The sequence below is a fragment of the Ambystoma mexicanum genome, chromosome 4p, assembly GCF_040938575.1.
Source record: "Ambystoma mexicanum isolate Mex_15411 chromosome 4p, UKY_AmexF1_1, whole genome shotgun sequence".
Taxonomy (NCBI): domain Eukaryota; kingdom Metazoa; phylum Chordata; class Amphibia; order Caudata; family Ambystomatidae; genus Ambystoma; species Ambystoma mexicanum.
Window position 1 is genome coordinate 842,981,164 of NC_090927.1, and position 23,412 is coordinate 843,004,575.

The 23,412-nt window shown below is 46.9% G+C and overlaps 29 non-coding genes and 48 pseudogenes across 29 annotated transcripts; all 77 read right to left on the reverse strand.

Moving 5' to 3' along the window:
- Positions 1 to 235: 235 nt before the first annotated feature.
- On the reverse strand, positions 236 to 344 carry LOC138459250 (5S ribosomal RNA; annotated as a pseudogene).
- A 106-nt stretch (positions 345 to 450) lies between these two features.
- LOC138455805 (5S ribosomal RNA) lies at positions 451 to 559 on the reverse strand (annotated as a pseudogene).
- Positions 560 to 665: 106 nt separating this feature from the next.
- On the reverse strand, positions 666 to 810 carry LOC138459021 (5S ribosomal RNA; annotated as a pseudogene).
- A 464-nt stretch (positions 811 to 1,274) lies between these two features.
- On the reverse strand, positions 1,275 to 1,383 carry LOC138458176 (5S ribosomal RNA; annotated as a pseudogene).
- Positions 1,384 to 1,489: 106 nt separating this feature from the next.
- On the reverse strand, positions 1,490 to 1,608 carry LOC138463791 (5S ribosomal RNA). Its single transcript, XR_011266375.1, has one exon. It is a non-coding gene; the product is annotated as a 5S ribosomal RNA (ribosomal RNA).
- Positions 1,609 to 1,714: 106 nt separating this feature from the next.
- LOC138455734 (5S ribosomal RNA) lies at positions 1,715 to 1,833 on the reverse strand (annotated as a pseudogene).
- A 106-nt stretch (positions 1,834 to 1,939) lies between these two features.
- LOC138453864 (5S ribosomal RNA) lies at positions 1,940 to 2,058 on the reverse strand. Its single transcript, XR_011260566.1, has one exon. It is a non-coding gene; the product is annotated as a 5S ribosomal RNA (ribosomal RNA).
- Positions 2,059 to 2,521: 463 nt separating this feature from the next.
- On the reverse strand, positions 2,522 to 2,640 carry LOC138458728 (5S ribosomal RNA; annotated as a pseudogene).
- A 106-nt stretch (positions 2,641 to 2,746) lies between these two features.
- On the reverse strand, positions 2,747 to 2,855 carry LOC138457637 (5S ribosomal RNA; annotated as a pseudogene).
- Positions 2,856 to 2,961: 106 nt separating this feature from the next.
- On the reverse strand, positions 2,962 to 3,070 carry LOC138459314 (5S ribosomal RNA; annotated as a pseudogene).
- Positions 3,071 to 3,176: 106 nt separating this feature from the next.
- Positions 3,177 to 3,285, reverse strand: LOC138455806 (5S ribosomal RNA; annotated as a pseudogene).
- A 106-nt stretch (positions 3,286 to 3,391) lies between these two features.
- Positions 3,392 to 3,536, reverse strand: LOC138458773 (5S ribosomal RNA; annotated as a pseudogene).
- Positions 3,537 to 4,000: 464 nt separating this feature from the next.
- Positions 4,001 to 4,119, reverse strand: LOC138455491 (5S ribosomal RNA; annotated as a pseudogene).
- Positions 4,120 to 4,583: 464 nt separating this feature from the next.
- LOC138457781 (5S ribosomal RNA) lies at positions 4,584 to 4,692 on the reverse strand (annotated as a pseudogene).
- A 106-nt stretch (positions 4,693 to 4,798) lies between these two features.
- On the reverse strand, positions 4,799 to 4,917 carry LOC138463792 (5S ribosomal RNA). The gene has a single exon (XR_011266377.1). It is a non-coding gene; the product is annotated as a 5S ribosomal RNA (ribosomal RNA).
- A 106-nt stretch (positions 4,918 to 5,023) lies between these two features.
- On the reverse strand, positions 5,024 to 5,142 carry LOC138455735 (5S ribosomal RNA; annotated as a pseudogene).
- Positions 5,143 to 5,248: 106 nt separating this feature from the next.
- On the reverse strand, positions 5,249 to 5,367 carry LOC138453865 (5S ribosomal RNA). The gene has a single exon (XR_011260567.1). It is a non-coding gene; the product is annotated as a 5S ribosomal RNA (ribosomal RNA).
- Positions 5,368 to 5,830: 463 nt separating this feature from the next.
- On the reverse strand, positions 5,831 to 5,949 carry LOC138459635 (5S ribosomal RNA; annotated as a pseudogene).
- A 106-nt stretch (positions 5,950 to 6,055) lies between these two features.
- Positions 6,056 to 6,164, reverse strand: LOC138457638 (5S ribosomal RNA; annotated as a pseudogene).
- Positions 6,165 to 6,270: 106 nt separating this feature from the next.
- LOC138455366 (5S ribosomal RNA) lies at positions 6,271 to 6,389 on the reverse strand (annotated as a pseudogene).
- A 106-nt stretch (positions 6,390 to 6,495) lies between these two features.
- Positions 6,496 to 6,604, reverse strand: LOC138456450 (5S ribosomal RNA; annotated as a pseudogene).
- A 106-nt stretch (positions 6,605 to 6,710) lies between these two features.
- Positions 6,711 to 6,813, reverse strand: LOC138459817 (5S ribosomal RNA; annotated as a pseudogene).
- A 453-nt stretch (positions 6,814 to 7,266) lies between these two features.
- LOC138458729 (5S ribosomal RNA) lies at positions 7,267 to 7,385 on the reverse strand (annotated as a pseudogene).
- Positions 7,386 to 7,491: 106 nt separating this feature from the next.
- Positions 7,492 to 7,610, reverse strand: LOC138454366 (5S ribosomal RNA). The gene has a single exon (XR_011261046.1). It is a non-coding gene; the product is annotated as a 5S ribosomal RNA (ribosomal RNA).
- Positions 7,611 to 7,716: 106 nt separating this feature from the next.
- On the reverse strand, positions 7,717 to 7,835 carry LOC138464266 (5S ribosomal RNA). The gene has a single exon (XR_011266846.1). It is a non-coding gene; the product is annotated as a 5S ribosomal RNA (ribosomal RNA).
- A 93-nt stretch (positions 7,836 to 7,928) lies between these two features.
- Positions 7,929 to 8,047, reverse strand: LOC138454905 (5S ribosomal RNA). The gene has a single exon (XR_011261562.1). It is a non-coding gene; the product is annotated as a 5S ribosomal RNA (ribosomal RNA).
- A 106-nt stretch (positions 8,048 to 8,153) lies between these two features.
- LOC138459343 (5S ribosomal RNA) lies at positions 8,154 to 8,262 on the reverse strand (annotated as a pseudogene).
- A 106-nt stretch (positions 8,263 to 8,368) lies between these two features.
- On the reverse strand, positions 8,369 to 8,522 carry LOC138459104 (5S ribosomal RNA; annotated as a pseudogene).
- Positions 8,523 to 8,986: 464 nt separating this feature from the next.
- LOC138457663 (5S ribosomal RNA) lies at positions 8,987 to 9,095 on the reverse strand (annotated as a pseudogene).
- Positions 9,096 to 9,202: 107 nt separating this feature from the next.
- On the reverse strand, positions 9,203 to 9,321 carry LOC138455613 (5S ribosomal RNA; annotated as a pseudogene).
- Positions 9,322 to 9,414: 93 nt separating this feature from the next.
- LOC138463547 (5S ribosomal RNA) lies at positions 9,415 to 9,533 on the reverse strand. Its single transcript, XR_011266133.1, has one exon. It is a non-coding gene; the product is annotated as a 5S ribosomal RNA (ribosomal RNA).
- A 463-nt stretch (positions 9,534 to 9,996) lies between these two features.
- LOC138458730 (5S ribosomal RNA) lies at positions 9,997 to 10,115 on the reverse strand (annotated as a pseudogene).
- Positions 10,116 to 10,221: 106 nt separating this feature from the next.
- Positions 10,222 to 10,330, reverse strand: LOC138457639 (5S ribosomal RNA; annotated as a pseudogene).
- Positions 10,331 to 10,436: 106 nt separating this feature from the next.
- On the reverse strand, positions 10,437 to 10,555 carry LOC138455367 (5S ribosomal RNA; annotated as a pseudogene).
- A 106-nt stretch (positions 10,556 to 10,661) lies between these two features.
- Positions 10,662 to 10,770, reverse strand: LOC138456451 (5S ribosomal RNA; annotated as a pseudogene).
- Positions 10,771 to 10,876: 106 nt separating this feature from the next.
- Positions 10,877 to 10,979, reverse strand: LOC138459818 (5S ribosomal RNA; annotated as a pseudogene).
- A 453-nt stretch (positions 10,980 to 11,432) lies between these two features.
- On the reverse strand, positions 11,433 to 11,551 carry LOC138458732 (5S ribosomal RNA; annotated as a pseudogene).
- A 106-nt stretch (positions 11,552 to 11,657) lies between these two features.
- On the reverse strand, positions 11,658 to 11,776 carry LOC138454009 (5S ribosomal RNA). The gene has a single exon (XR_011260705.1). It is a non-coding gene; the product is annotated as a 5S ribosomal RNA (ribosomal RNA).
- Positions 11,777 to 11,882: 106 nt separating this feature from the next.
- On the reverse strand, positions 11,883 to 12,001 carry LOC138464267 (5S ribosomal RNA). The gene has a single exon (XR_011266847.1). It is a non-coding gene; the product is annotated as a 5S ribosomal RNA (ribosomal RNA).
- A 93-nt stretch (positions 12,002 to 12,094) lies between these two features.
- Positions 12,095 to 12,213, reverse strand: LOC138454906 (5S ribosomal RNA). Its single transcript, XR_011261563.1, has one exon. It is a non-coding gene; the product is annotated as a 5S ribosomal RNA (ribosomal RNA).
- Positions 12,214 to 12,319: 106 nt separating this feature from the next.
- LOC138456102 (5S ribosomal RNA) lies at positions 12,320 to 12,428 on the reverse strand (annotated as a pseudogene).
- Positions 12,429 to 12,534: 106 nt separating this feature from the next.
- On the reverse strand, positions 12,535 to 12,688 carry LOC138459105 (5S ribosomal RNA; annotated as a pseudogene).
- A 464-nt stretch (positions 12,689 to 13,152) lies between these two features.
- Positions 13,153 to 13,261, reverse strand: LOC138457664 (5S ribosomal RNA; annotated as a pseudogene).
- Positions 13,262 to 13,368: 107 nt separating this feature from the next.
- On the reverse strand, positions 13,369 to 13,487 carry LOC138455614 (5S ribosomal RNA; annotated as a pseudogene).
- Positions 13,488 to 13,593: 106 nt separating this feature from the next.
- Positions 13,594 to 13,712, reverse strand: LOC138463559 (5S ribosomal RNA). Its single transcript, XR_011266146.1, has one exon. It is a non-coding gene; the product is annotated as a 5S ribosomal RNA (ribosomal RNA).
- A 463-nt stretch (positions 13,713 to 14,175) lies between these two features.
- LOC138458109 (5S ribosomal RNA) lies at positions 14,176 to 14,284 on the reverse strand (annotated as a pseudogene).
- Positions 14,285 to 14,391: 107 nt separating this feature from the next.
- Positions 14,392 to 14,510, reverse strand: LOC138463067 (5S ribosomal RNA). The gene has a single exon (XR_011265654.1). It is a non-coding gene; the product is annotated as a 5S ribosomal RNA (ribosomal RNA).
- A 106-nt stretch (positions 14,511 to 14,616) lies between these two features.
- On the reverse strand, positions 14,617 to 14,735 carry LOC138455443 (5S ribosomal RNA; annotated as a pseudogene).
- A 125-nt stretch (positions 14,736 to 14,860) lies between these two features.
- Positions 14,861 to 14,969, reverse strand: LOC138455878 (5S ribosomal RNA; annotated as a pseudogene).
- Positions 14,970 to 15,075: 106 nt separating this feature from the next.
- Positions 15,076 to 15,194, reverse strand: LOC138465052 (5S ribosomal RNA). Its single transcript, XR_011267627.1, has one exon. It is a non-coding gene; the product is annotated as a 5S ribosomal RNA (ribosomal RNA).
- A 106-nt stretch (positions 15,195 to 15,300) lies between these two features.
- On the reverse strand, positions 15,301 to 15,419 carry LOC138465242 (5S ribosomal RNA). Its single transcript, XR_011267817.1, has one exon. It is a non-coding gene; the product is annotated as a 5S ribosomal RNA (ribosomal RNA).
- Positions 15,420 to 15,525: 106 nt separating this feature from the next.
- On the reverse strand, positions 15,526 to 15,632 carry LOC138457565 (5S ribosomal RNA; annotated as a pseudogene).
- Positions 15,633 to 15,739: 107 nt separating this feature from the next.
- Positions 15,740 to 15,858, reverse strand: LOC138454747 (5S ribosomal RNA). Its single transcript, XR_011261410.1, has one exon. It is a non-coding gene; the product is annotated as a 5S ribosomal RNA (ribosomal RNA).
- Positions 15,859 to 15,964: 106 nt separating this feature from the next.
- On the reverse strand, positions 15,965 to 16,083 carry LOC138457470 (5S ribosomal RNA). The gene has a single exon (XR_011262247.1). It is a non-coding gene; the product is annotated as a 5S ribosomal RNA (ribosomal RNA).
- Positions 16,084 to 16,546: 463 nt separating this feature from the next.
- Positions 16,547 to 16,665, reverse strand: LOC138454391 (5S ribosomal RNA). Its single transcript, XR_011261070.1, has one exon. It is a non-coding gene; the product is annotated as a 5S ribosomal RNA (ribosomal RNA).
- Positions 16,666 to 16,771: 106 nt separating this feature from the next.
- LOC138455736 (5S ribosomal RNA) lies at positions 16,772 to 16,890 on the reverse strand (annotated as a pseudogene).
- A 106-nt stretch (positions 16,891 to 16,996) lies between these two features.
- Positions 16,997 to 17,115, reverse strand: LOC138455622 (5S ribosomal RNA; annotated as a pseudogene).
- Positions 17,116 to 17,578: 463 nt separating this feature from the next.
- LOC138462917 (5S ribosomal RNA) lies at positions 17,579 to 17,697 on the reverse strand. The gene has a single exon (XR_011265504.1). It is a non-coding gene; the product is annotated as a 5S ribosomal RNA (ribosomal RNA).
- Positions 17,698 to 17,803: 106 nt separating this feature from the next.
- On the reverse strand, positions 17,804 to 17,922 carry LOC138463794 (5S ribosomal RNA). The gene has a single exon (XR_011266379.1). It is a non-coding gene; the product is annotated as a 5S ribosomal RNA (ribosomal RNA).
- Positions 17,923 to 18,028: 106 nt separating this feature from the next.
- On the reverse strand, positions 18,029 to 18,147 carry LOC138455737 (5S ribosomal RNA; annotated as a pseudogene).
- A 106-nt stretch (positions 18,148 to 18,253) lies between these two features.
- LOC138455623 (5S ribosomal RNA) lies at positions 18,254 to 18,372 on the reverse strand (annotated as a pseudogene).
- Positions 18,373 to 18,835: 463 nt separating this feature from the next.
- Positions 18,836 to 18,954, reverse strand: LOC138462918 (5S ribosomal RNA). The gene has a single exon (XR_011265505.1). It is a non-coding gene; the product is annotated as a 5S ribosomal RNA (ribosomal RNA).
- A 106-nt stretch (positions 18,955 to 19,060) lies between these two features.
- Positions 19,061 to 19,179, reverse strand: LOC138463795 (5S ribosomal RNA). The gene has a single exon (XR_011266380.1). It is a non-coding gene; the product is annotated as a 5S ribosomal RNA (ribosomal RNA).
- Positions 19,180 to 19,285: 106 nt separating this feature from the next.
- Positions 19,286 to 19,404, reverse strand: LOC138455738 (5S ribosomal RNA; annotated as a pseudogene).
- A 106-nt stretch (positions 19,405 to 19,510) lies between these two features.
- On the reverse strand, positions 19,511 to 19,629 carry LOC138455624 (5S ribosomal RNA; annotated as a pseudogene).
- Positions 19,630 to 20,091: 462 nt separating this feature from the next.
- On the reverse strand, positions 20,092 to 20,210 carry LOC138459257 (5S ribosomal RNA; annotated as a pseudogene).
- Positions 20,211 to 20,316: 106 nt separating this feature from the next.
- On the reverse strand, positions 20,317 to 20,435 carry LOC138454003 (5S ribosomal RNA). Its single transcript, XR_011260699.1, has one exon. It is a non-coding gene; the product is annotated as a 5S ribosomal RNA (ribosomal RNA).
- Positions 20,436 to 20,899: 464 nt separating this feature from the next.
- On the reverse strand, positions 20,900 to 21,008 carry LOC138455879 (5S ribosomal RNA; annotated as a pseudogene).
- A 106-nt stretch (positions 21,009 to 21,114) lies between these two features.
- LOC138465053 (5S ribosomal RNA) lies at positions 21,115 to 21,233 on the reverse strand. The gene has a single exon (XR_011267629.1). It is a non-coding gene; the product is annotated as a 5S ribosomal RNA (ribosomal RNA).
- Positions 21,234 to 21,339: 106 nt separating this feature from the next.
- Positions 21,340 to 21,458, reverse strand: LOC138465244 (5S ribosomal RNA). The gene has a single exon (XR_011267819.1). It is a non-coding gene; the product is annotated as a 5S ribosomal RNA (ribosomal RNA).
- Positions 21,459 to 21,564: 106 nt separating this feature from the next.
- LOC138457536 (5S ribosomal RNA) lies at positions 21,565 to 21,671 on the reverse strand (annotated as a pseudogene).
- Positions 21,672 to 21,778: 107 nt separating this feature from the next.
- On the reverse strand, positions 21,779 to 21,897 carry LOC138454749 (5S ribosomal RNA). The gene has a single exon (XR_011261412.1). It is a non-coding gene; the product is annotated as a 5S ribosomal RNA (ribosomal RNA).
- Positions 21,898 to 22,003: 106 nt separating this feature from the next.
- On the reverse strand, positions 22,004 to 22,122 carry LOC138457482 (5S ribosomal RNA). The gene has a single exon (XR_011262249.1). It is a non-coding gene; the product is annotated as a 5S ribosomal RNA (ribosomal RNA).
- Positions 22,123 to 22,585: 463 nt separating this feature from the next.
- On the reverse strand, positions 22,586 to 22,704 carry LOC138455013 (5S ribosomal RNA). Its single transcript, XR_011261661.1, has one exon. It is a non-coding gene; the product is annotated as a 5S ribosomal RNA (ribosomal RNA).
- Positions 22,705 to 22,810: 106 nt separating this feature from the next.
- Positions 22,811 to 22,929, reverse strand: LOC138463796 (5S ribosomal RNA). Its single transcript, XR_011266381.1, has one exon. It is a non-coding gene; the product is annotated as a 5S ribosomal RNA (ribosomal RNA).
- Positions 22,930 to 23,035: 106 nt separating this feature from the next.
- LOC138455739 (5S ribosomal RNA) lies at positions 23,036 to 23,154 on the reverse strand (annotated as a pseudogene).
- A 106-nt stretch (positions 23,155 to 23,260) lies between these two features.
- LOC138455625 (5S ribosomal RNA) lies at positions 23,261 to 23,379 on the reverse strand (annotated as a pseudogene).
- Positions 23,380 to 23,412: the final 33 nt, after the last annotated feature.

Here is a 23,412-nt window from a genome sequence, read left to right on the forward strand (position 1 = left end):
TCTTTTTAAAGGGCATCCATTAGTGGATTTAGGGCAGATTTAGGACCTGAGCCATCTTTTACATTGATGTGAAAACAAAGGCACTAGCAGGAGCAACACATGGCCACAGAGTATGATTAAAGATCTGTGTTGTCCAACATTTCCGCTATAAAACGGGATACAATTATTTTGGAAACATACCAAATTTGAAAAGTAATTGAGAAGTTGCGCAATTACTAATCATGGAGCACAAAATAGCCTACAGCACCTGGTATTGCCAGGCGGTCTCCCATCCAGGTACTAACTAGGCCCGACCCTGCTTAGCTTCCGAGATCAGGCGCATTCAGTGTGGTGTGGCCGTAGACTCTGGGTTTAGTGAGTTTTGTACTTTTAAGCATCTAGTCGGCTAGACCTTGCAGTTTTGAAAGGCAATTGAGAAATGGCTCACTTCCTGAACTTGGAGCACAAAAAAGCCTACAGCACCTGGTATTCCCAGGCGGTCTCCCATCCAGGTACTAACTAGGCCCGACACTGCTTAGCTTCCGAGATCGGGCGCATTCAGTGTGGTGTGGCCGTAGGCTCTAGGCCTAGTGAGTTATGTACTTTTAAGCATCTAGTCGGCTAGACCTTGCAGTTTTGAAAGGCAATTGAGAAATGGCTCACTTCCTGAACTTGGAGCACAAAAAAGCCTACAGCACCTGGTATTCCCAGGCAGTCTCCCATCCAGGTACTAACTAGGCCTGACACTGCTTAGCTTCCGAGATCAGACGATAGGCCTGACACTGCTTAGCTTCCGAGATCAGACGCATTCAGTGTGGTGTGGCCATAGGCTCTAGAAATGCTAAGAATATTACTCTTATGCATTTGCATTTAGTAAGCTAAGCCATGCAGCCACTTGCAACATGATACCACGCTCATCGCTCGATCAGCGCTCGATCAGGCGAGATATATAAGACTGGTGGGCCCATTCAGGACTCCTATGTCTGGTAGGATAACTTTAATCCATCCATCCTGTTTCTGTTGCAGGGAGGTGGAGAGAACAATCAATCCAATAATGGCTTTCTTTCATGCCTCTTGAAGGACTCAATATCCTCTGTACTGCATTACATGTGAAAGTCGATTTATTACCCATGAACACACTACCTGTATGCTAATTCTATGTAAATAGGTAGCTCCAGCCCTCATGATGTTGTCCAACATTTCCGCTATAAAACGGGATACAATTATTTTGGAAACATACCAAATTTGAAAGGCAATTGAGAAATGGCTCACTTCCTGAACTTGGCGCACAAAAAAGCCTACAGCACCTGGTATTCCCAGGCAGTCTCCCATCCAGGTACTAACTAGGCCCAACACTGCTTAGCTTCCGAGATCAGACGCATTCAGTGTGGTGTGGCCATAGGCTCTGGGCCTAGTGAGTTTTGTACTTTTAAGCATCTAGTCAGCTAGACCTTGCAGTTTTGAAAGGCAATTGAGAAATGGCTCACTTCCTGAACTTGGAGCACAAAAAAGCCTACAGCACCTGGTATTCCCAGGCGGTCTCCCATCCAGGTACTAACTAGGCCCGACACTGCTTAGCTTCCGAGATCAGACCAGATCGGGCGCATTCAGTGTGGTGTGGCTGTAGGCTCTGGGCATTGTGAGTTTTGTACTTTTAAGCATCTAGTCGGCTAGACCTTGCAGTTTTGAAAGGCAATTGAGAAATGGCTCACTTCCTGAACTTGGAGTACAAAAAAGCCTACAGCACCTGGTATTCCCAGGCGGTCTCCCATCCAGGTACTAACTAGGCCCGACACTGCTTAGCTTCTGAGATGAGACGAGATCGGGCGCATTCAGTGTGGCGTGGCCGTAGGCTCTCAGCCTAGTGAGTTTTGTACTTTTAAGCATCTAGTCGGCTAGACCTTGCAGTTTTGAAAGGCAATTGAGAAATGGCTCACTTCCTGAACTTGGAGCACAAAAAAGCCTACAGCACCTGGTATTCCCAGGCGGTCTCCCAACCAGGTACTAACTAGGCCTGACACTACTTAACTTCCGAGATCAGACGAGATCGGGTGCATTCAGTGTGGTGTGACCGTAGGCTCTAGGAATGCTAAGAATATTACTCTTATGCATTTGCATTTAGTAAGCTAAGCCATGCAGCCACTTGCAACATGATACCACGCTCATCGCTCGATCAGGCTCGATCAGGCGAGATATATAAGACTGGTGGGCCCATTCAGGACTCCTATGTCTGGTAGGATAACTTTAATTCATCCATCCTGTGTCTGTTGCAGGGAGGTGGAGAGAACAATCAACACAATAATGGTTTTCTTTCATGCCTCTTGAAGGACTCAATATTCTCTGTACTGCATTACATGTGAAAGTGGATTTATTACCCATGAACACACTACCTGTATGCTAATTCTATGTAAAAAGGTAACTCCAGCCCTCATGATGTTGTCCAACATTTCCGCTATAAAATGGGATACAATTATTTTGGAAACATACCAAATTTGAAAAGTAATTGAGAAGTTGCGCAATTACTAATCATGGAGCACAAAATAGCCTACAGCACCTGGTATTGCCAGGCGGTATCCCATCCAGGTACTAACTAGGCCTGACATTGCTTAGCTTCGGAGATCAGACGAGATTGGGCGCATTCAGTGTGGTGTGGCCGTAGGCTCTGGGCCTAGTGAGTTTTGTACTTTTAAGCATCTAGTCAGCTAGACCTTGCAGTTTTGAAAGGCAATTGAGAAATGGCTCATTTCCTGAACTTGGAGCACAAAAAAGCCTACAGCACCTGGTATTCCCAGGCAGCCTCCCATCCAGGTACTAACTAGGCCCGACACTGCTTAGCTTCCGAGATCGGGCGCATTCAGTGTGGTGTGGCTGTAGACTCTGGGCTTAGTGAGTTTTGTACTTTTAAGCATCTAGTCGGCTAGACCTTGCAGTTTTGAAAGGCAATTGAGAAATGGCTCACTTCCTGAACTTGGAGCACAATAAAGCCTACAGCACCTGGTATTGCCAGGCGGTCTCCCATCCAGGTACTAACTAGGCCCGACCCTGCTTAGCTTCCGAGATCAGGCGCATTCAGTGCGGTGTGGCCGTAGACTCTGGGTTTAGTGAGTTTTGTACTTTTAAGCATCTAGTCGGCTAGACCTTGCAGTTTTGAAAGGCAATTGAGAAATGGCTCACTTCCTGAACTTGGAGCACAAAAAAGCCTACAGCACCTGGTATTCCCAGGCGGTCTCCCATCCAGGTACTAACTAGGCCCGACACTGCTTAGCTTCCGAGATCGGGCGCATTCAGTGTGGTGTGGCCGTAGGCTCTAGGCCTAGTGAGTTTTGTAATTTTAAGCATCTAGTCGGCTAGACCTTGCAGTTTTGAAAGGCAATTGAGAAATGGCTCACTTCCTGAACTTGGAGCACAAAAAAGCCTACAGCACCTGGTATTCCCAGGAAGTCTCCCATCCAGGTACTAACTAGGCCTGACACTGCTTAGCTTCCGAGATCAGACGATAGGCCTGACACTGCTTAGCTTCCGAGATCAGACGCATTCAGTGTGGTGTGGCCATAGGCTCTAGAAATGCTAAGAATATTACTCTTATGCATTTGCATTTAGTAAGCTAAGCCATGCAGCCACTTGCAACATGATACCACGCTCATCGCTCGATCAGCGCTCGATCAGGCGAGATATATAAGACTGGTGGGCCCATTCAGGACTCCTATGTCTGGTAGGATAACTTTAATCCATCCATCCTGTTTCTGTTGCAGGGAGGTGGAGAGAACAATCAATACAATAATGGCTTTCTTTCATGCCTCTTGAAGGACTCAATATTCTCTGTACTGCATTACATGTGAAAGTCGATTTATTACCCATGAACACACTACCTGTATGCTAATTCTATGTAAATAGGTAGCTCCAGCCCTCATGATGTTGTCCAACATTTCCGCTATAAAACGGGATACAATTATTTTGGAAACATACCAAATTTGAAAAGTAATTGAGAAGTTGCGCAATTACTAATCATGGAGCACAAAATAGCCTACAGCACTTGGTATTCCCAGGCGGTCTCCCATCCTGGTACTAACTAGGCCGGACACTGCTTAGCTTCCAAGATCAGACGAGATCGGGCGCATTCAGTGTGGTGTGGCCGTAGGCTCTAGATATGCTAAGAATATTACTCTTATGCATTTGCATTTAGTAAGCTAAGCCATGCAGCCACTTGCAACATGATACCACGCTCATCGCTCGATCAGCGCTCGATCAGGCGAGATATATAAGACTGGTGGGCCCATTCAGGACTCCTATGTCTGGTAGGATAACTTTAATCCATCCATCCTGTTTCTGTTGCAGGGAGGTGGAGAGAACAATCAATCCAATAATGGCTTTCTTTCATGCCTCTTGAAGGACTCAATATTCTCTGTACTGCATTACATGTGAAAGTCGATTTATTACCCATGAACACACTACCTGTATGCTAATTCTATGTAAATAGGTAGCTCCAGCCCTCATGATGTTGTCCAACATTTCCGCTATAAAACGGGATACAATTATTTTGGAAACATACCAAATTTGAAAGGCAATTGAGAAATGGCTCACTTCCTGAACTTGGCGCACAAAAAAGCCTACAGCACCTGGTATTCCCAGGCAGTCTCCCATCCAGGTACTAACTAGGCCCAACACTGCTTAGCTTCCGAGATCAGACGCATTCAGTGTGGTGTGGCCGTAGGCTCTGGGCCTAGTGAGTTTTGTACTTTTAAGCATCTAGTCAGCTAGACCTTGCAGTTTTGAAAGGCAATTGAGAAATGGCTCACTTCCTGAACTTGGAGCACAAAAAAGCCTACAGCACCTGGTATTCCCAGGCGGTCTCCCATCCAGGTACTAACTAGGCCCGACACTGCTTAGCTTCCGAGATCAGACCAGATCGGGCGCATTCAGTGTGGTGTGGCTGTAGGCTCTGGGCATTGTGAGTTTTGTACTTTTAAGCATCTAGTCGGCTAGACCTTGCAGTTTTGAAAGGCAATTGAGAAATGGCTCACTTCCTGAACTTGGAGTACAAAAAAGCCTACAGCACCTGGTATTCCCAGGCGGTCTCCCATCCAGGTACTAACTAGGCCCGACACTGCTTAGCTTCTGAGATGAGACGAGATCGGGCGCATTCAGTGTGGCGTGGCCGTAGGCTCTCAGCCTAGTGAGTTTTGTACTTTTAAGCATCTAGTCGGCTAGACCTTGCAGTTTTGAAAGGCAATTGAGAAATGGCTCACTTCCTGAACTTGGAGCACAAAAAAGCCTACAGCACCTGGTATTCCCAGGCGGTCTCCCAACCAGGTACTAACTAGGCCTGACACTACTTAACTTCCGAGATCAGACGAGATCGGGTGCATTCAGTGTGGTGTGACCGTAGGCTCTAGGAATGCTAAGAATATTACTCTTATGCATTTGCATTTAGTAAGCTAAGCCATGCAGCCACTTGCAACATGATACCACGCTCATCGCTCGATCAGGCTCGATCAGGCGAGATATATAAGACTGGTGGGCCCATTCAGGACTCCTATGTCTGGTAGGATAACTTTAATTCATCCATCCTGTGTCTGTTGCAGGGAGGTGGAGAGAACAATCAACACAATAATGGTTTTCTTTCATGCCTCTTGAAGGACTCAATATTCTCTGTACTGCATTACATGTGAAAGTGGATTTATTACCCATGAACACACTACCTGTATGCTAATTCTATGTAAAAAGGTAACTCCAGCCCTCATGATGTTGTCCAACATTTCCGCTATAAAACGGGATACAATTATTTTGGAAACATACCAAATTTGAAAAGTAATTGAGAAGTTGCGCAATTACTAATCATGGAGCACAAAATAGCCTACAGCACCTGGTATTGCCAGGCGGTATCCCATCCAGGTACTAACTATGCCTGACATTGCTTAGCTTCGGAGATCAGACGAGATTGGGCGCATTCAGTGTGGTGTGGCCGTAGGCTCTGGGCCTAGTGAGTTTTGTACTTTTAAGCATCTAGTCAGCTAGACCTTGCAGTTTTGAAAGGCAATTGAGAAATGGCTCATTTCCTGAACTTGGAGCACAAAAAAGCCTACAGCACCTGGTATTCCCAGGCAGCCTCCCATCCAGGTACTAACTAGGCCCGACACTGCTTAGCTTCCGAGATCGGGCGCATTCAGTGTGGTGTGGCTGTAGACTCTGGGCTTAGTGAGTTTTGTACTTTTAAGCATCTAGTCGGCTAGACCTTGCAGTTTTGAAAGGCAATTGAGAAATGGCTCACTTCCTGAACTTGGAGCACAATAAAGCCTACAGCACCTGGTATTCCCAGGTGGTCTCCCATCCAGGTACTAACTAGGGCCGACACTGCTTAGCTTCCGACATCAGACGAGATCGGGCGCATTCAGTGTGGTGCGGCCGTAGGCTCTGGAACTTGTGAGTTTTGTACTTTTAAGCATCTAGTCGGCTAGACCTTGCAGTTTTGAAAGGCAATTGAGAAATGGCTCACTTCCTGAACTTGGAGTACAAAAAAGCCTACAACACCTGGTATTCCCAGGCGGTCTCCCATCCAGGTACTAACTAGGCCCGACACTGCTTAGCTTCTGAGATCAGGCGCATTCAGTGTGGCGTGGCCGTAGGCTTTGGGCCTAGTGAGTTTTGTACTTTTAAGCATCTAGTCGGCTAGACCTTGCAGTTTTGAAAGGAAATTGAGAATTGGCTCACTTCCTGAACTTGGAGCACAAAAAAGCCTACAGCACCTGGTATTCCCAGGCAGTCTCCCATCCAGGTACTAACTAGGCCTGACACTGCTTAACTATCGGGTGCATTCAGTGTGGTGTGGCCGTAGGCTCTAGGAATGCTCAGAATATTACTCTTATGCATTTGCATTTAGTAAGCTAAGCCATGCAGCCACTTGCAACATGATACCACGCTCATCGCTCGATCAGGCGAGATATATAAGACTGGTGGGCCCATTCAGGACTCCTATGTCTGGTAGGATAGCTTTAATTCATCCATCCTGTGTCTGTTGCAGGGAGGTGGAGAGAACAATCAACACAATAATGGTTTTCTTTCATGCCTCTTGAAGGACTCAATATTCTCTGTACTGCATTACATGTGAAAGTCGATTTATTACCCATGAACACACTACCTGTATGCTAATTCTATGTAAAAAGGTAACTCCAGCCCTCATGATGTTGTCCAACATTTCCGCTATAAAACGGGATACAATTATTTTGGAAACATACCAAATTTGAAAAGTAATTGAGAAGTTGCGCAATTACTAATCATGGAGCACAAAATAGCCTACAGCACCTGGTATTGCCAGGCGGTATCCCATCCAGGTACTAACTAGGCCTGACATTGCTTAGCTTCGGAGATCAGACGAGATTGGGCGCATTCAGTGTGGTGTGGCCGTAGGCTCTGGGTCTAGTGAGTTTTGTACTTTTAAGCATCTAGTCGGCTAGACCTTGCAGTTTTGAAAGGCAATTGAGAAATGGCTCACTTCCTGAACTTGGAGCACAAAAATGCCTACAGCACCTGGTATTCCCAGGCGGTCTCCCATCCAGTTACTAACTAGGCCCGACACTGCTTAGCTTCCGAGATCAGACGAGATCGGGTGCATTCAGTGTGGTGTGGCCGTAGATTCTGGGCCTAGTGAGTTTTGTACTTTTAAGCATCTAGTCAGCTAGACCTTGCAGTTTTGAAAGGCAATTGAGAAATGGCTCACTTCCTGAACTTGGAGCACAAAAAAGCCTACAGCACCTGGTATTCCCAGGCGGTCTCCCATCCAGGTACTAACTAGGCCCGAAACTGCTTAGCTTCCGAGATCAGATGAGATCGGGCACATTCAGTGTGGTGTGGCCGTAGGCTCTGGGCCTTGTGAGTTTTGTACTTTTAAGCATCTAGTCGGCTAGACCTTGCAATTGAGAAATGGCTCACTTCCTGAACTTGGAGCACAAAAAAGCCTACAGCACCTGGTATTCCCAGGCGGTCTCCCATCCAGGTACTAACTAGGCCCGAAACTGCTTAGCTTCCGACATCAGACGAGATCGGGCGCATTCAGTGTGGTGTGGCCGTAGGCTCTGGGACTTGTGAGTTTTGTACTTTTAAGCATCTAGTCGGCTAGACCTTGCAGTTTTGAAAGGCAATTGAGAAATGGCTCACTTCCTGAACTTGGAGTACAAAAAAGCCTACAGCATCTGGTATTCCCAGGCCGTCTCCCATCCAGGTACTAACTAGGCCCGACACTGCTTAGCTTCTGAGATCAGGCGCATTCAGTGTGGCGTGGCCGTAGGCTTTGGGCCTAGTGAGTTTTGTACTTTTAAGCATCTAGTCGGCTAGACCTTGCAGTTTTGAAAGGCAATTGAGAAATGGCTCACTTCCTGAACTTGGAGCACAAAAAAGCCTACAGCACCTGGTATTCCCAGGCAGTCTCCCATCCAGGTACTAACTAGGCCTGACACTGCTTAGCTTCCGAGATCAGACGATAGGCCCGACACTGCTTAGCTTCCAAGATCAGACGAGATCGGCGCATTCAGTGTGGTGTGGCCGCAGGCTCTAGAAATGCTAAGAATATTACTCTTATGCATTTGCATTTAGTAAACTAAGCCATGCAGCCACTTGCAATATGATACCACGCTCATCGCTCGATCAGCGCTCGATCAGGCGAGATATATAAGACGGGTGGGCCCATTCAGGACTCCTATGTCTGGTAGGATAACTTTAATCCATCCATCCTGTTTCTGTTGCAGGGAGGTGGAGAGAACAATCAATACAATAATGGCTTTCTTTCATGCCTCTTGAAGGACTCAATATTCTCTGTACTGCATTACATGTGAAAGTCGATTTATTACCCATGAACACACTACCTGTATGCTAATTCTATGTAAATAGGTAGCTCCAGCCCTCATGATGTTGTCCAACATTTCCGCTATAAAACGGGATACAATTATTTTGGAAACATACCAAATTTGAAAAATAATTGAGAAGTTGCGCAATTACTAATCATGGAGCACAAAAAAGCCTACAGCACCTGGTATTCCCAGGCAGTCTCCCATCCAGGTACTAACTAGGCCCGACCCTGCTTAGCTTCCGAGATCGGGCGCATTCAGTGTGGTGTGGCCATAGGCTCTGGGCCTAGTGAGTTTTGTACTTTTAAGCATCTAGTCGGCTAGACCTTGCAGTTTTGAAAGGCAATTGAGAAATGGCTCACTTCCTGAACTTGGAGCACAAAAAAAGCCTACAGCACCTGGTATTCCCAGGCGGTCTCCCATCCAGGTACTAACTAGGCCGGACACTGCTTAGCTTCTGAGATCAGACGAGATCGGGCGCATTTAGTGTGGTGTGGCCGTAGGCTCTGGGCCTAGTGAGTTTTGTACTTTTAAGCATCTAGTCGGCTAGACCTTGCAATTGAGAAAGGGCTCACTTCCTGAACTTGGAGCACAAAAAAGCCTACAGCACCTGGTATTCCCAGGTGGTCTCCCATCCAGGTACTAACTAGGCCTAACACTGCTTAACTTCCGAGATCAGACGAGATCGGGTGCATTCAGTGTGGTGTGGCCGTAGGCTCTAGGAATGCTAAGAATATTACTCTTATGCATTTGCATTTAGTAAGCTAAGCCATGCAGCCACTTACAACATGATACCACGCTCATCGCTCGATCAGGCTCGATCAGGCGAGATATATAAGACTGGTGGGCCCATTCAGGACTCCTATGTCTGGTAGGATAACTTTAATTCATCCATCCTGTGTCTGTTGCAGGGAGGTGGAGAGAACAATCAACACAATAATGGTTTTCTTTCATGCCTCTTGAAGGACTCAATATTCTCTGTACTGCATTACATGTGAAAGTGGATTTATTACCCATGAACACACTACCTGTATGCTAATTCTATGTAAAAAGGTAACTCCAGCCCTCATGATGTTGTCCAACATTTCCGCTATAAAACGGGATACAATTATTTTGGAAACATACCAAATTTGAAAAGTAATTGAGAAGTTGCGCAATTACTAATCATGGAGCACAAAATAGCCTACAGCACCTGGTATTGCCAGGCGGTATCCCATCCAGGTACTAACTAGGCCTGACATTGCTTAGCTTCGGAGATCAGACGAGATTGGGCGCATTCAGTGTGGTGTGGCCGTAGGCTCTGGGCCTAGTGAGTTTTGTACTTTTAAGCATCTAGTCAGCTAGACCTTGCAGTTTTGAAAGGCAATTGAGAAATGGCTCATTTCCTGAACTTGGAGCACAAAAAAGCCTACAGCACCTGGTATTCCCAGGCAGCCTCCCATCCAGGTACTAACTAGGCCCGACACTGCTTAGCTTCCGAGATCGGGCGCATTCAGTGTGGTGTGGCTGTAGACTCTGGGCTTAGTGAGTTTTGTACTTTTAAGCATCTAGTCGGCTAGACCTTGCAGTTTTGAAAGGCAATTGAGAAATGGCTCACTTCCTGAACTTGGAGCACAATAAAGCCTACAGCACCTGGTATTCCCAGGTGGTCTCCCATCCAGGTACTAACTAGGGCCGACACTGCTTAGCTTCCGACATCAGACGAGATCGGGCGCATTCAGTGTGGTGCGGCCGTAGGCTCTGGGACTTGTGAGTTTTGTACTTTTAAGCATCTAGTCGGCTAGACCTTGCAGTTTTGAAAGGCAATTGAGAAATGGCTCACTTCCTGAACTTGGAGTACAAAAAAGCCTACAACACCTGGTATTCCCAGGCGGTCTCCCATCCAGGTACTAACTAGGCCCGACACTGCTTAGCTTCTGAGATCAGGCGCATTCAGTGTGGCGTGGCCGTAGGCTTTGGGCCTAGTGAGTTTTGTACTTTTAAGCATCTAGTCGGCTAGACCTTGCAGTTTTGAAAGGAAATTGAGAATTGGCTCACTTCCTGAACTTGGAGCACAAAAAAGCCTACAGCACCTGGTATTCCCAGGCAGTCTCCCATCCAGGTACTAACTAGGCCTGACACTGCTTAACTATCGGGTGCATTCAGTGTGGTGTGGCCGTAGGCTCTAGGAATGCTCAGAATATTACTCTTATGCATTTGCATTTAGTAAGCTAAGCCATGCAGCCACTTGCAACATGATATCACGCTCATCGCTCGATCAGGCGAGATATATAAGACTGGTGGGCCCATTCAGGACTCCTATGTCTGGTAGGATAGCTTTAATTCATCCATCCTGTGTCTGTTGCAGGGAGGTGGAGAGAACAATCAACACAATAATGGTTTTCTTTCATGCCTCTTGAAGGACTCAATATTCTCTGTACTGCATTACATGTGAAAGTCGATTTATTACCCATGAACACACTACCTGTATGCTAATTCTATGTAAAAAGGTAACTCCAGCCCTCATGATGTTGTCCAACATTTCCGCTATAAAACGGGATACAATTATTTTGGAAACATACCAAATTTGAAAAGTAATTGAGAAGTTGCGCAATTACTAATCATGGAGCACAAAATAGCCTACAGCACCTGGTATTGCCAGGCGGTATCCCATCCAGGTACTAACTAGGCCTGACATTGCTTAGCTTCGGAGATCAGACGAGATTGGGCGCATTCAGTGTGGTGTGGCCGTAGGCTCTGGGTCTAGTGAGTTTTGTACTTTTAAGCATCTAGTCGGCTAGACCTTGCAGTTTTGAAAGGCAATTGAGAAATGGCTCACTTCCTGAACTTGGAGCACAAAAAAGCCTACAGCACCTGGTATTCCCAGGCGGTCTCCCATCCAGTTACTAACTAGGCCCGACACTGCTTAGCTTCCGAGATCAGACGAGATCGGGTGCATTCAGTGTGGTGTGGCCGTAGATTCTGGGCCTAGTGAGTTTTGTACTTTTAAGCATCTAGTCAGCTAGACCTTGCAGTTTTGAAAGGCAATTGAGAAATGGCTCACTTCCTGAACTTGGAGCACAAAAAAGCCTACAGCACCTGGTATTCCCAGGCGGTCTCCCATCCAGGTACTAACTAGGCCCGAAACTGCTTAGCTTCCGAGATCAGATGAGATCGGGCACATTCAGTGTGGTGTGGCCGTAGGCTCTGGGCCTTGTGAGTTTTGTACTTTTAAGCATCTAGTCGGCTAGACCTTGCAATTGAGAAATGGCTCACTTCCTGAACTTGGAGCACAAAAAAGCCTACAGCACCTGGTATTCCCAGGCGGTCTCCCATCCAGGTACTAACTAGGCCCGAAACTGCTTAGCTTCCGACATCAGACGAGATCGGGCGCATTCAGTGTGGTGTGGCCGTAGGCTCTGGGACTTGTGAGTTTTGTACTTTTAAGCATCTAGTCGGCTAGACCTTGCAGTTTTGAAAGGCAATTGAGAAATGGCTCACTTCCTGAACTTGGAGTACAAAAAAGCCTACAGCACCTGGTATTCCCAGGCGGTCTCCCATCCAGGTACTAACTAGGCCCGACACTGCTTAGCTTCTGAGATCAGGCGCATTCAGTGTGGCGTGGCCGTAGGCTTTGGGCCTAGTGAGTTTTGTACTTTTAAGCATCTAGTCGGCTAGACCTTGCAGTTTTGAAAGGCAATTGAGAAATGGCTCACTTCCTGAACTTGGAGCACAAAAAAGCCTACAGCACCTGGTATTCCCAGGCAGTCTCCCATCCAGGTACTAACTAGGCCTGACACTGCTTAGCTTCCGAGATCAGACGATAGGCCCGACACTGCTTAGCTTCCAAGATCAGACGAGATCGGCGCATTCAGTGTGGTGTGGCCGCAGGCTCTAGAAATGCTAAGAATATTACTCTTATGCATTTGCATTTAGTAAACTAAGCCATGCAGCCACTTGCAATATGATACCACGCTCATCGCTCGATCAGCGCTCGATCAGGCGAGATATATAAGACGGGTGGGCCCATTCAGGACTCCTATGTCTGGTAGGATAACTTTAATCCATCCATCCTGTTTCTGTTGCAGGGAGGTGGAGAGAACAATCAATACAATAATGGCTTTCTTTCATGCCTCTTGAAGGACTCAATATTCTCTGTACTGCATTACATGTGAAAGTCGATTTATTACCCATGAACACACTACCTGTATGCTAATTCTATGTAAATAGGTAGCTCCAGCCCTCATGATGTTGTCCAACATTTCCGCTATAAAACGGGATACAATTATTTTGGAAACATACCAAATTTGAAAAATAATTGAGAAGTTGCGCAATTACTAATCATGGAGCACAAAAAAGCCTACAGCACCTGGTATTCCCAGGCAGTCTCCCATCCAGGTACTAACTAGGCCCGACCCTGCTTAGCTTCCGAGATCGGGCGCATTCAGTGTGGTGTGGCCATAGGCTCTGGGCCTAGTGAGTTTTGTACTTTTAAGCATCTAGTCGGCTAGACCTTGCAGTTTTGAAAGGCAATTGAGAAATGGCTCACTTCCTGAACTTGGAGCACAAAAAAAGCCTACAGCACCTGGTATTCCCAGGCGGTCTCCCATCCAGGTACTAACTAGGCCGGACACTGCTTAGCTTCTGAGATCAGACGAGATCGGGCGCATTTAGTGTGGTGTGGCCGTAGGCTCTGGGCCTAGTGAGTTTTGTACTTTTAAGCATCTAGTCGGCTAGACCTTGCAGTTTTGAAAGGCAATTGAGAAAGGGCTCACTTCCTGAACTTGGAGCACAAAAAAGCCTACAGCACCTGGTATTCCCAGGTGGTCTCCCATCCAGGTACTAACTAGGCCTAACACTGCTTAACTTCCGAGATCAGACGAGATCGGGTGCATTCAGTGTGGTGTGGCCGTAGGCTCTAGGAATGCTAAGAATATTACTCTTATGCATTTGCATTTAGTAAGCTAAGCCATGCAGCCACTTACAACATGATACCACGCTCATCGCTCGATCAGGCTCGATCAGGCGAGATATATAAGACTGGTGGGCCCATTCAGGACTCCTATGTCTGGTAGGATAACTTTAATTCATCCATCCTGTGTCTTTTGCAGGGAGGTGGAGAGAACAATCAACACAATAATGGTTTTCTTTCATGCCTCTTGAAGGACTCAATATTCTCTGTACTGCATTACATGTGAAAGTCGATTTATTACCCATGAACACACTACCTGTATGCTAATTCTATGTAAAAAGGTAGCTCCAGCCCTCATAATGTTGTCCAACATTTCCGCTATAAAACGGGATACAATTATTTTGGAAACATACCAAATTTGAAAAATAATTGAGAAGTTGCGCAATTACTAATCATGGAGCACAAAAAAGCCTACAGCACCTGGTATTCCCAGGCAGTCTACCATCCAGGTACTAACTAGGCCCGACCCTGCTTAGCTTCCGAGATCGGGCGCATTCAGTGTGGTGTGGCCGTAGGCTCTGGGCCTAGTGAGTTTTGTACTTTTAAGCATCTAGTCGGCTAGACCTTGCAGTTTTGAAAGGCAATTGAGAAATGGCTCACTTCCTGAACTTGGAGCACAAAAAAAGCCTACAGCACCTGGTATTCCCAGGCGGTCTCCCATCCAGGTACTAACTAGGCCCGACACTGCTTAGCTTCCGAGATCAGACGAGATCGGGCGCAGTCAGTGTGGTGTGGCTGCAGGCTCTGGGCCTAGTGAGTTTTGTACTTTTAAGCATCTAGTCAGCTAGACCTTGCAGTTTTGAAAGGCAATTGAGAAATGGCTCACTTCCTGAACTTGGAGCACAAAAAAGCCTACAGCACCTGGTATTCCCAGGCGGTCTCCCATCCAGGTACTAACGAGGCACGACACTGCTTAGCTTTCGAGATCAGACGAGATCGGGCGCATTCAGAGTGGTGTGGCCGTAGGCTCTGGGCCTTGTGAGTTTTGTACTTTTAAGCATCTAGTCGGCTAGACCTTGCAGTTTTGAAAGGCAATTGAGAAATGGCTCACTTCCTGAACTTGGCTCACTTCCTGAACTTGGAGTACAAAAAAAGCCTACAGCACCTGGTATTCCCAGGCGGTCTCCCATCCAGGTACTAACTAGGCCCGACACTGCTTAGCTTCTGAGATCAGGCGCATTCAGTGTGGTGTGGCCGTAGGCTCTGGGCCTAGTGAGTTTTGTACTTTTAAGCATCTAGTCGGCTAGACCTTGCAGTTTTGAAAGGCAATTGAGAAATGGCTCACTTCCTGAACTTGGAGCACAAAAAAGCCTACAGCACCTGGTATTCCCAGGCGGTCTCCCATCCAGGTACTAACTAGGCCCGACACTGCTTAGCTTCCGAGATTAGACGAGATCGGGCGCAATCAGTGTGGTGTGGCCGTAGGCTCTGGGCCTAGTGAGTTTTGTACTTTTAAGCATCTAGTCAGCTAGACCTTGCAGTTTTGAAAGGCAATTGAGAAATGGCTCACTTCCTGAACTTGGAGCACAAAAAAGCCTACAGCACCTGGTATTCCCAGGCGGTCTCCCATCCAGGTACTAACGAGGCCCGACACTGCTTAGCTTCCGATATCAGACGAGATCGGGCGCATTCAGTGTGGTGTGGCCGTAGGCTCTGGGCCTTGTGAGTTTTGTACTTTTAAGCATCTAGTCGGCTAGACCTTGCAGTTTTGAAAGGCAATTGAGAAATGGCTCACTTCCTGAACTTGGAGCACAAAAAAGCCTACAGCACCTGGTATTCCCACGCGGTCTCCCATCCAGGTACTAACGAGGCCCGACACTGCTTAGCTTCCGATCGGGCGCATTCAGTGCGGTGTGGCCGTAGGCTCTGGGCCTTGTGAGTTTTGTACTTTTAAGCATCTAGTCGGCTAGACCTTGCAGTTTTGAAAGGCAATTGAGAAATGGCTCACTTCCTGAACTTGGAGTACAAAAAAAGCCTACAGCACCTGGTATTCCCAGGTGGTCTCCCATCCAGGTACTAACTAGGCCCGACACTGCTTAGCTTCTGAGATCAGATGAGATCGGGCGCATTTAGTGTGGTGTGGCCGTAGTCTCTGGGCCTAGTGAGTTTTGTACTTTTAAGCATCTAGTCGGCTAGACCTTGCAGTTTTGAAAGGCAATTGAGAAAGGGCTCACTTCCTGAACTTGGAGCACAAAAAAGCCTACAGCACCTGGTATTCCCAGGCGGTCTCCCATCCAGGTACTAACTAGGCCTAACACTGCTTAACTTCCGAGATCAGACGAGATCGGGTGCATTCAGTGTGGTGTGGCCGTAGGCTCTAGGAATGCTAAGAATATTACTCTTATGCATTTGCATTTAGTAAGCTAAGCCATGCAGCCACTTGCAACATGATACCACGCTCATCGCTCGATCAGGCTCGATCAGGCGAGATATATAAGACTGGTGGGCCCATTCAGGACTCCTATGTCTGGTAGGATAACTTTAATTCATCCATCCTGTGTCTGTTGCAGGGAGGTGGAGAGAACAATCAATCCAATAATGGCTTTCTTTCATGCCTCTTGAAGGACTCAATATTCTCTGTACTGCATTACATGTGAAAGTCGATTTATTACCCATGAACACACTACCTGTATGCTAATTCTATGTAAATAGGTAGCTCCAGCCCTAATGATGTTGTCCAACATTTCCGCTATAAAACGGGATACAATTATTTTGGAAACATACCAAATTTGAAAGGCAATTGAGAAATGGCTCACTTCCTGAACTTGGCGCACAAAAAAGCCTACAGCACCTGGTATTCCCAGGCGGTCTCCCATCCAGGGACTAACTAGGCCCAACACTGCTTAGCTTCCGAGATCAGACGAGATCGGGCGCATTCAGTGTGGTGTGGCGGTAGGCTCTGGGCCTAGTGAGTTTTGTACTTTTAAGCATCTAGTCAGCTAGACCTTGCAGTTTTGAAAGGCAATTGAGAAATGGCTCACTTCCTGAACTTGGAGTACAAAAAAGCCTACAGCACCTGGTATTCCCAGGCGGTCTCCCATCCAGGTACTAACTAGGCCCGACACTGCTTAGCTTCTGAGATGAGACGAGATCGGGCGCATTCAGTGTGGCGTGGCCGTAGGCTCTCAGCCTAGTGAGTTTTGTACTTTTAAGCATCTAGTCGGCTAGACCTTGCAGTTTTGAAAGGCAATTGAGAAATGGCTCACTTCCTGAACTTGGAGCACAAAAAAGCCTACAGCACCTGGTATTCCCAGGCGGTCTCCCAACCAGGTACTAACTAGGCCTGACACTACTTAACTTCCGAGATCAGACGACATCGGGTGCATTCAGTGTGGTGTGACCGTAGGCTCTAGGAATGCTAAGAATATTACTCTTATGCATTTGCATTTAGTAAGCTAAGCCATGCAGCCACTTGCAACATGATACCACGCTCATCGCTCGATCAGGCTCGATCAGGCGAGATATATAAGACTGGTGGGCCCATTCAGGACTCCTATGTCTGGTAGGATAACTTTAATTCATCCATCCTGTGTCTGTTGCAGGGAGGTGGAGAGAACAATCAACACAATAATGGTTTTCTTTCATGCCTCTTGAAGGACTCAATATTCTCTGTACTGCATTACATGTGAAAGTGGATTTATTACCCATGAACACACTACCTGTATGCTAATTCTATGTAAAAAGGTAGCTCCAGCCCTCATGATGTTGTCCAACATTTCCGCTATAAAACGGGATACAATTATTTTGGAAACATACCAAATTTGAAAGGCAATTGAGAAATGGCTCACTTCCTGAACTTGGCGCACAAAAAAGCCTACAGCACCTGGTATTCCCAGGCGGTCTCCCATCCAGGTACTAACTAGGCCCAACACTGCTTAGCTTCCGAGATCAGACGAGATCGGGCGCATTCAGTGTGGTGTGGCGGTAGGCTCTGGGCCTAGTGAGTTTTGTACTTTTAAGCATCTAGTCAGCTAGACCTTGCAGTTTTGAAAGGCAATTGAGAAATGGCTCACTTCCTGAACTTGGAGCACAAAAAAGCCTACAGCACCTGGTATTCCCAGGCGGTCTCCCATCCAGGTACTAACTAGGCCCGACACTGCTTAGCTTCCGAGATCAGACCAGATCGGGCGCATTCAGTGTGGTGTGGCTGTAGGCTCTGGGCATTGTGAGTTTTGTACTTTTAAGCATCTAGTCGGCTAGACCTTGCAGTTTTGAAAGGCAATTGAGAAATGGCTCACTTCCTGAACTTGGAGTACAAAAAAGCCTACAGCACCTGGTATTCCCAGGCGGTCTCCCATCCAGGTACTAACTAGGCCCGACACTGCTTAGCTTCTGAGATGAGACGAGATCGGGCGCATTCAGTGTGGCGTGGCCGTAGGCTCTCAGCCTAGTGAGTTTTGTACTTTTAAGCATCTAGTCGGCTAGACCTTGCAGTTTTGAAAGGCAATTGAGAAATGGCTCACTTCCTGAACTTGGAGCACAAAAAAGCCTACAGCACCTGGTATTCCCAGGCGGTCTCCCAACCAGGTACTAACTAGGCCTGACACTACTTAACTTCCGAGATCAGACGACATCGGGTGCATTCAGTGTGGTGTGACCGTAGGCTCTAGGAATGCTAAGAATATTACTCTTATGCATTTGCATTTAGTAAGCTAAGCCATGCAGCCACTTGCAACATGATACCACGCTCATCGCTCGATCAGGCTCGATCAGGCGAGATATATAAGACTGGTGGGCCCATTCAGGACTCCTATGTCTGGTAGGATAACTTTAATTCATCCATCCTGTGTCTGTTGCAGGGAGGTGGAGAGAACAATCAACACAATAATGGTTTTCTTTCATGCCTCTTGAAGGACTCAATATTCTCTGTACTGCATTACATGTGAAAGTGGATTTATTACCCATGAACACACTACCTGTATGCTAATTCTATGTAAAAAGGTAGCTCCAGCCCTCATGATGTTGTCCAACATTTCCGCTATAAAACGGGATACAATTATTTTGGAAACATACCAAATTTGAAAGGCAATTGAGAAATGGCTCACTTCCTGAACTTGGCGCACAAAAAAGCCTACAGCACCTGGTATTCCCAGGCGGTCTCCCATCCAGGTACTAACTAGGCCCAACACTGCTTAGCTTCCGAGATCAGACGAGATCGGGCGCATTCAGTGTGGTGTGGCGGTAGGCTCTGGGCCTAGTGAGTTTTGTACTTTTAAGCATCTAGTCAGCTAGACCTTGCAGTTTTGAAAGGCAATTGAGAAATGGCTCACTTCCTGAACTTGGAGCACAAAAAAGCCTACAGCACCTGGTATTCCCAGGCGGTCTCCCATCCAGGTACTAACTAGGCCCGACACTGCTTAGCTTCCGAGATCAGACCAGATCGGGCGCATTCAGTGTGGTGTGGCTGTAGGCTCTGGGCATTGTGAGTTTTGTACTTTTAAGCATCTAGTCGGCTAGACCTTGCAGTTTTGAAAGGCAATTGAGAAATGGCTCACTTCCTGAACTTGGAGTACAAAAAAGCCTACAGCACCTGGTATTCCCAGGCGGTCTCCCATCCAGGTACTAACTAGGCCCGACACTGCTTAGCTTCTGAGATGAGACGAGATCGGGCGCATTCAGTGTGGCGTGGCCGTAGGCTCTCAGCCTAGTGAGTTTTGTACTTTTAAGCATCTAGTCGGCTAGACCTTGCAGTTTTGAAAGGCAATTGAGAAATGGCTCACTTCCTGAACTTGGAGCACAAAAAAGCCTACAGCACCTGGTATTCCCAGGCGGTCTCCCAACCAGGTACTAACTAGGCCTGACACTACTTAACTTCCGAGATCAGACGACATCGGGTGCATTCAGTGTGGTGTGACCGTAGGCTCTAGGAATGCTAAGAATATTACTCTTATGCATTTGCATTTAGTAAGCTAAGCCATGCAGCCACTTGCAACATGATACCACGCTCATCGCTCGATCAGGCTCGATCAGGCGAGATATATAAGACTGGTGGGCCCATTCAGGACTCCTATGTCTGGTAGGATAACTTTAATTCATCCATCCTGTGTCTGTTGCAGGGAGGTGGAGAGAACAATCAACACAATAATGGTTTTCTTTCATGCCTCTTGAAGGACTCAATATTCTCTGTACTGCATTACATGTGAAAGTGGATTTATTACCCATGAACACACTACCTGTATGCTAATTCTATGTAAAAAGGTAACTCCAGCCCTCATGATGTTGTCCAACATTTCCGCTATAAAACGGGATACAATTATTTTGGAAACATACCAAATTTGAAAAGTAATTGAGAAGTTGCGCAATTACTAATCATGGAGCCAAAATAGCCTACAGCACCTGGTATTGCCAGGCGGTATCCCATCCAGGTACTAACTAAGCCTGACATTGCTTAGCTTCGGAGATCAGACGAGATTGGGCGCATTCAGTGTGGTGTGGCCGTAGGCTCTGGGCCTAGTGAGTTTTGTACTTTTAAGCATCTAGTCGGCTAGACCTTGCAGTTTTGAAAGGCAATTGAGAAAGGGCTCACTTCCTGAACTTGGAGCACAAAAAAGCCTACAGCACCTGGTATTCCCAGGCAGTCTCCCATCCAGGTACTAACTAGGCCTAACACTGCTTAACTTCCGAGATCAGTCGAGATCGGGTGCATTCAGTGTGGTGTGGCCGTAGGCTCTAGGAATGCTAAGAATATTACTCTTATGCATTTGCATTTAGTAAGCTAAGCCATGCAGCCACTTGCAACATGATACCACGCTCATCGCTCGATCAGGCTCGATCAGGCGAGATATATAAGACTGGTGGGCCCATTCAGGACTCCTATGTCTGGTAGGATAACTTTAATTCATCCATCCTGTGTCTGTTGCAGGGAGGTGGAGAGAACAATCAACACAATAATGGTTTTCTTTCATGCCTCTTGAAGGACTCAATATTCTCTGTACTGCATTACATGTGAAAGTCGATTTATTACCCATGAACACACTACCTGTATGCTAATTCTATGTAAAAAGGTAGCTCCAGCCCTCATGATGTTGTCCAACATTTCTGCTATAAAACAGGATACAATTATTTTGGAAACATACCAAATTTGAAAAATAATTGAGAAGTTGCTCACTTCCTGAACTTGGAGTACAAAAAAAGCCTACAGCACCTGGTATTCCCAGGCGGTCTCCCATCCAGGTACTAACTAGGCCCGACACTGCTTAGCTTCTGAGATCAGGCGCATTCAGTGTGGTGTGGCCGTAGGCTCTGGGCCTAGTGAGTTTTGTACTTTTAAGCATCTAGTCGGCTAGACCTTGCAGTTTTGAAAGGCAATTGAGAAATGGCTCACTTCCTGAACTTGGAGCACAAAAAAGCCTACAGCACCTGGTATTCCCAGGCGGTCTCCCATCCAGGTACTAACTAGGCCCGACACTGCTTAGCTTCCGAGATTAGACGAGATCGGGCGCAATCAGTGTGGTGTGGCCGTAGGCTCTGGGCCTAGTGAGTTTTGTACTTTTAAGCATCTAGTCAGCTAGACCTTGCAGTTTTGAAAGGCAATTGAGAAATGGCTCACTTCCTGAACTTGGAGCACAAAAAAGCCTACAGCACCTGGTATTCCCAGGCGGTCTCCCATCCAGGTACTAACGAGGCCCGACACTGCTTAGCTTCCGATATCAGACGAGATCGGGCGCATTCAGTGTGGTGTGGCCGTAGGCTCTGGGCCTTGTGAGTTTTGTACTTTTAAGCATCTAGTCGGCTAGACCTTGCAGTTTTGAAAGGCAATTGAGAAATGGCTCACTTCCTGAACTTGGAGCACAAAAAAGCCTACAGCACCTGGTATTCCCACGCGGTCTCCCATCCAGGTACTAACGAGGCCCGACACTGCTTAGCTTCCGATCGGGCGCATTCAGTGTGGTGTGGCCGTAGGCTCTGGGCCTTGTGAGTTTTGTACTTTTAAGCATCTAGTCGGCTAGACCTTGCAGTTTTGAAAGGCAATTGAGAAATGGCTCACTTCCTGAACTTGGAGTACAAAAAAAGCCTACAGCACCTGGTATTCCCAGGTGGTCTCCCATCCAGGTACTAACTAGGCCCGACACTGCTTAGCTTCTGAGATCAGATGAGATCGGGCGCATTTAGTGTGGTGTGGCCGTAGTCTCTGGGCCTAGTGAGTTTTGTACTTTTAAGCATCTAGTCGGCTAGACCTTGCAGTTTTGAAAGGCAATTGAGAAAGGGCTCACTTCCTGAACTTGGAGCACAAAAAAGCCTACAGCACCTGGTATTCCCAGGCGGTCTCCCATCCAGGTACTAACTAGGCCTAACACTGCTTAACTTCCGAGATCAGACGAGATCGGGTGCATTCAGTGTGGTGTGGCCGTAGGCTCTAGGAATGCTAAGAATATTACTCTTATGCATTTGCATTTAGTAAGCTAAGCCATGCAGCCACTTGCAACATGATACCACGCTCATCGCTCGATCAGGCTCGATCAGGCGAGATATATAAGACTGGTGGGCCCATTCAGGACTCCTATGTCTGGTAGGATAACTTTAATTCATCCATCCTGTGTCTGTTGCAGGGAGGTGGAGAGAACAATCAATCCAATAATGGCTTTCTTTCATGCCTCTTGAAGGACTCAATATTCTCTGTACTGCATTACATGTGAAAGTCGATTTATTACCCATGAACACACTACCTGTATGCTAATTCTATGTAAATAGGTAGCTCCAGCCCTCATGATGTTGTCCAACATTTCCGCTATAAAACGGGATACAATTATTTTGGAAACATACCAAATTTGAAAGGCAATTGAGAAATGGCTCACTTCCTGAACTTGGCGCACAAAAAAGCCTACAGCACCTGGTATTCCCAGGCGGTCTCTGATCCAGGTACTAACTAGGCCCAACACTGCTTAGCTTCCGAGATCAGACGAGATCGGGCGCATTCAGTGTGGTGTGGCCGTAGGCTCTGGGCCTAGTGAGTTTTGTACTTTTAAGCATCTAGTCAGCTAGACCTTGCAGTTTTGAAAGGCAATTGAGAAATGGCTCACTTCCTGAACTTGGAGCACAAAAAAGCCTACAGCACCTGGTATTCCCAGGCGGTCTCCCATCCAGGTACTAACTAGGCCCGACACTGCTTAGCTTCCGAGATCAGACCAGATCGGGCGCATTCAGTGTGGTGTGGCTGTAGGCTCTGGGCATTGTGAGTTTTGTACTTTTAAGCATCTAGTCGGCTAGACCTTGCAGTTTTGAAAGGCAATTGAGAAATGGCTCACTTCCTGAACTTGGAGTACAAAAAAGCCTACAGCACCTGGTATTCCCAGGCGGTCTCCCATCCAGGTACTAACTAGGCCCGACACTGCTTAGCTTCTGAGATGAGACGAGATCGGGCGCATTCAGTGTGGCGTGGCCGTAGGCTCTCAGCCTAGTGAGTTTTGTACTTTTAAGCATCTAGTCGGCTAGACCTTGCAGTTTTGAAAGGCAATTGAGAAATGGCTCACTTCCTGAACTTGGAGCACAAAAAAGCCTACAGCACCTGGTATTCCCAGGCGGTCTCCCAACCAGGTACTAACTAGGCCTGACACTACTTAACTTCCGAGATCAGACGACATCGGGTGCATTCAGTGTGGTGTGACCGTAGGCTCTAGGAATGCTAAGAATATTACTCTTATGCAT